General features: G+C 36.5%; 1 long non-coding RNA gene across 1 annotated transcript in view; it reads right to left on the bottom strand.

The window, feature by feature from the left end:
• Positions 1-6,000, bottom strand: part of LOC140633231 (uncharacterized) — a 33,923-nt gene continuing 27,923 nt past the window's right edge. The window contains exons 2-3 of the long non-coding RNA XR_012030864.1: positions 3,149-3,184; positions 1-227 (exon numbers count right to left, since the gene is read on the bottom strand). This is a non-coding gene — a long non-coding RNA (uncharacterized lncRNA). The remainder of the gene's footprint in view (positions 228-3,148; positions 3,185-6,000) is intronic.

The following is a 6,000-nucleotide window of genomic DNA, read 5'->3' as shown; positions in this document are numbered from 1 at the left end:
ACGTGATCTTTTATTTCAGTTTTACAGCAGAGGGAAATATATCTCTGATCTTTCCTGCCCTTCGTGGTTTCCCCTTCCAGTTGCTGTTCCAATGCTGTCCCTGACAAGACTTGAAAGGGAAGGAATTCCATAGCGTTGCATACAGAAGGCCTTTCTCTGGACCGGGCTTACTGGTTCTCTTTGTAAATGGGGATTACAAAGACCCCAAGAGATGAACAGGCAAAGGACTTAAATAAACAATTCATAAAAGAGGAAATTCAACTGTTTAACAAACAGTGGGAATAGGTTCCATCTCACTAATCAAAGATATGCAAATTAAAGCACTAGTAAGAGGCCATTTGGCAAACCGGTTGTTTTTTATAATACTCAACACTGGCATCAGTGTGAAAGCTGCATTCTTGCACATTGGTATTAGCTGTGTAAACCGACTTAGCTCTATTTAAAAAAATTGGCAATAACACAAATCAAAATTAAAGCATTAAAATATTTTATGCTTTTTGAACTAGTGATTCCACTCTTGGGAATCCATTCTAAGAAAGTCTAAATATGGACAATATTTTGTTTATACCAACATATTCATCACTATGCTATTTGTTGAACCAAAAAGGAGAAACTAAATAAATGCCCAATAATAAGGTTAATTAAAGTATGGCTCATCCTTATCAAAACATTATGAAGCAATTGAAATTATTTTATTGTTTCTAATCACATAGGAAAACACATATGTTATCATGCAATGTAAGAAATCCATTCATAAAAAGCATGAAACAATCATGAAAACAAACAGCTGTTTTCAAAAGATAAAAAGAAATTTATTTCTAGAGAAAAATTATGGAAGAAAATATACTAAAATGTTAATAGTAGGCATCTTCAGATTGATAACTCTTTACTTTTCTGCATTTTAATATTTGTCTATTGACATTATTGAATTAAATATTATTTAATATTTTCTACTGATATATTCTACTTATAATGAAGACAAAAACATGTTTTAAAAAAGGATAAAAGCTTAATATTTATTATAGCCCCCTTTAAAAAACATTGTCTAAAGGAAAAACTGAATCCTCACTGTTGTCTTTGTCTTTTCTCGTATATACCATCTTTACTCACATTAAATAGGTAGGTGATCTATTTACCAAAACAACAACCAAATATTCCTAGCAGTTTCCTTAGAAATGTTGTATGATTGTGCTCTAACAAACAACTCCATATAGATTCTTTGAACTCTGATTATAATTCTAACCTTTATCTCATAAGCTACAGCTTCTTTTTAAAGTTTGGGTGACCATATTATTTTTTTTTCAAAATGAAAGGGAGGAAAATATTTTAAAAACAATGATAAAAGTTAGTACTGTTTAGTCTTCAAAAAGAACAGCGTGGCTTTTATCACAGAAAGATGCAGTACTTAGAAAAGAAAATCCAGGGCAACTCGGGTGGCTCAGCGGTTTAGCGCTGCCTTCAGCCCAGCGCCTAATCCTGGAGACCTGGGATTGAGACCCACATTGGGTTCCCTGCATGGAGCCTGCTTCTCCCTCTGTCTGTGTCTGCCTCTCTCTCTTTCTCTCTCTCTGTCTGTCTCTCATGAATAAATAAATAAAATCTTAAAAAAAAAAAAAAGAAAAGAAAATCCAGAAGAGGAGAAAATGACAGATATCCTGTGAGAGAAAAATCCTATCCCATGAAACCTGCCAGGCTATAGAATTATACAGGAATTTTGCACTATAGCACACTGGGAATTATTTGCATGAGATCATGTAACATTGGGTTGGATTTGTATGATACCACCTAAAATTGAAAACAGGTAGGTATGCTCAATTAAACAGATTTTGAACAACACATGAAGAAATGTCAGCAGGATTCCTCTTCAAGTCATGTGGAGAGGAAGAGAAATGGTCTCCAGGTTTCATGAGCAGTTCTTGATTCCTGTCTCCCTCCCTCTTCTTAAAATACTCTGAATTTATGACTTCTTTTTATTTTTTTAATTAAGGTAATTTTTTATATTTATTTTTTTAAGTAAGCTCTACACCCAATGTGGGGCTCGAACTTGCAACCCCAAGATCAACAGTCATCTGCTCTACTGACTGAACCAGCCAGGCATCTCTGACTTTGTGAATTCTGTTAGGAATATAGTGTCTTTATGGTGCTGAATTTGGTAAACCCTACTTGAAAACTGACAACTTCTCCACTCTGTTAGCTTTTCTTTCCTATGTGATTCTGAAAACAAAGAAAAAAGTAACAATGGTACAGCTGGTTGTATTCTTAAATTTTACACTAATAAATTAAAGATGAACAATGTGTTTCCTTTTATGATGGTTGTCGTTAGCTTTTAGCATGCCAGGTTTAGCAACTCATTATTTATCCTCTTCTCCTGGGACTTATCATTTTTCCTACATTACTGCATTGCAAGCTCATAGCCCTTTAATGCTCACACCCTTGTGTACATTCCATTCGTCCTGCTCACCCATTATGGATTATTGCCATCTGGTGGAAAAACAGGGTGGACTACCAGATGGTAGTTTTGAAATATCCGGAAGTAAAGTGATGTTGTTTTCATCAGAGGAAAATATGCATTTGTTTCTCTCATGCATATTCTGGGATTCTAAAACAGCAAGCATTTTCCTATTCCATTTTACTTGGGGGAGTATACAATATGTTCAGCTGCTGAATAGATGAAAGATCAGACTTTTTTTAACAGCCACACAAGAACAGTGGTTATGAAAAAGTTGGGCCATGTTTTTACCCCTAGTACTATAAAACAAAAATGACAAAATGAAGCCAAAATGTCTCAATTGCCTTTCCTTTCACCAGGGAGAAATGCAGTATTAGATATTTTCTACTTCTAATTTATATTAGCACACTTGAGTCATTGAGCAATTTTCAAGTATATTAGTTCCTAAAATGAGATTTATTCACATTCAAAATTTAGCATAGTCTTCAGAATGACAAGATGAATATAATTCTAAAATATGGAGGAGTTTTTCTTTCCCAAATTCTCATAAAATTTACTAACACTATCACAATTTTTAAAAATCTAAATTAACAAGATAGCAGGCCTGACCTGAGCTCCTCAAATATGTCAACATTATAAATAACGAAAAATAGCAAGAGGATTGGCTCAGATAAAGAGAGATTAATGAGACATAATTACCAAATGCACTGAGTGATTCTTGATTGGATTATGATTCTGGAAAGAGAAAAGGATAATTAGAGAAATTTGAATATGGGCTATGTATTAGCTAATACTAGTATATCAGTATTAAATTTCTTAGAATAATGCTATTGTGGTTATGTAAGAGAATATCCTTTCTTTGGAAAATGAAGGATAAATATTTAGGTGTGAAACTTACTTTCAACTGATTAAAAAATATAGAGAGATAAAGCATATGCAGTAAAATATCAATTTGTGAATCTAGATGAACGGCTATGGATTTTCATTGTTCAATTTTTTCAAATTCTCCAAAGCCTTCACATTTTTCTTTTTTTTTTTTTTTTTAAGATTTTATTTATTCATGAGAGACAGAGACAGAGAGAGAGAGGCAGAGACACAGGCAGAGGGAGAAGCAGGCTCCATGCAGGGAGCCCGACATGGGACTTGATCCTGGGACTCTCGGATCACGCCCTGGGCTGAAGGCAGGGGCCAAACCACTGAGCCACCCAGGGATCCCCCCCCCCCCCTTTTTTAAGATTTTTCAAAATCAAAAGTTGGGAGAGAAAAAAATCCAAGCTGAAGAAAATGGTCTTTTAAAAAAAAAAAACCTAAAAGGGGAGAGTACTTCTTTGTCAGCACGTAATAAAAAATGTCACTAATACACAGTGGATATTTGACTGAGTGTATTACTCTCAGTATAGGCCTGTTTGTCTTATTACTAGATCTCAGACTATGAGTAAAGTCATTTAGTAGAAGCAAAAGCATCAAGTGGTTTTTTTAGTCCAACTATGATGGACTAGGAATTAGATTTACCATTCTACCTTAAATAAGAAATTAGACAAAGTAGACAAAACATTGGTTCACAGACATTGGATAACAGAAAGATGAGGACAGTGTCCCTAAGAGAAGGAAAACAAGTGAGGTGAGCGCTACCACTGTCCCAGCTCACTATCTACAGTTTCCAGGCTATAGCTCAAAGATGGGGAAACCCAAGCAGAGCCTGAGTTGAGGAAACAGAGTTGAAAATGACAGAATTGAGGTCAGGGTGGTTAGAATGTGCAGGGCGAAGTACTGGAGTTGAAAGAACTGTATAGAAAGAGAGCTACATGGAACTACAGGCTTTTCCCCTCAGGTCTACAGCTCATTATTGATCAGTACATACTTATGAGGGAACTATTTGTGGTTGGAGAAAGGAACACCAGAAGGGAAGACTCAGAATGATCCTCAGAGATCAAACAGGGTTGGGAATGGTTATTGTTCCCATCAGCCAGAATAAAAACCCATAATTATTAGACATTACATACAGTGCTCAGGAGAAGGGCCAAATTAGCTTTAGAGTAAAGGCTATTTTTGTTTTCCTCTCAAAGTATAAAAGTAAACCTCAACAGGATCATTTTCCAAGTTACTTGATTTCATCCCAGGGCAAAGCTCAAAAGATATTTATAGGAATTTAAAAAAAAATTCAGCACTGGGACACCTGGGTAGCTCAGTGGTTGAGCATCTGCCTTTGGCTCAGGTTGTAATCCTGGGATCTGGGATTGAGTCCTGCATCCGGCTCCTTGCAGGGAGGCTGCTTCTCCCTCTGCCAATATCTCTATTTCTCTCTGTGTCTCTCATGACTAAATAAATAAAATCTTTAAAAAAAATCCAGCACCTAACTGTAAAATTCACAAAGTCTGACATCTAAACAAAATTATAGCATAAAAAGAAAGGGAAATATGACCCATAGTGAGAGGAAAAATCAATCAATAGAAGTAGACCCACATACAGAACATATGATAGAATTGGGACAAGGACATTAAGACAATTATTAAAGGGACATGTGGGTGGCTCAGTAGGTTTAGTGTCTGATTCTTGATCTCAGCTCAGGTCTTGATTTCAGGGTCATGAGTTTAGGCCCCATTTTTAAAAAATATTTTTTTTCGGGGGGTGAAACTTTTTTTTTTTATTTATTTTTTATTGGTGTTCAATTTACTAACATACAGAATAACCCCCAGTGCCCGTCACCCATTCACTCCCACCCCCCACCCTCCTCCCCTTCTACCACCCCTAGTTCATTTCCCAGAGTTAGCAGTCTTTACGTTCTGTCTCCCTTTCTGATATTTCCCACACATTTCTTCTCCCTTCCCTTATATTCCCTTTCACTATTATTTATATTCCCCAAATGAATGAGAACATATAATGTTTTCCTTCTCCGACTGACTTCACTCAGCATAATACCCTCCAGTTCCATCCACGTCGAAGCAAATGGTGGGTATTTGTCATTTCTAATAGCTGAGTAATATTCCATTGTATACATAAACCACATCTTCTTTATCCATTCATCTTTCGTTGGACACCGAGGCTCCTTCCACAGTTTGGCTATCGTGGCCATTGCTGCTATAAACATCGGGGTGCAGGTGTCCCGGCGTTTCATTGCATTTGTATCTTTGGGGTAAATCCCCAACAGTGCAATTGCTGGGTCGTAGGGCAGGGCTATTTTTAACTCTTTGAGGAACCTCCACACAGTTTTCCAGAGTGGCTGCACCAGTTCACATTCCCACCAACAGTGTATGAGGGTTCCCTTTTCTCCACATCCTCTCCAACATTTGTTGTTTCCTGCCTTGTTAATTTTCCCCATTCTCACTGGTGTGAGGTGGTATCTCATTGTGGTTTTGATTTGTATTTCCCTGATGGCAAGTGATGCAGAGCATTTTCTCATATGCATGTTGGCCATGTCTATGTCTTCCTCTGTGAGATTTCTGTTCATGTCTTTTGCCCATTTCATGATTGGATTGTTTGTTTCTTTGGTGTTGAGTTTAATAAGTTCTTTATAGGTCTTGGAAACTAGCCCTTTATCTGATATGTCATTT

The sequence above is a fragment of the Canis lupus genome, chromosome 5 (genome assembly GCF_048164855.1).
Source record: "Canis lupus baileyi chromosome 5, mCanLup2.hap1, whole genome shotgun sequence".
NCBI classification, from domain to species: Eukaryota; Metazoa; Chordata; class Mammalia; order Carnivora; family Canidae; genus Canis; species Canis lupus.
This window is presented reverse-complemented; position numbering and strand designations above follow the sequence as displayed.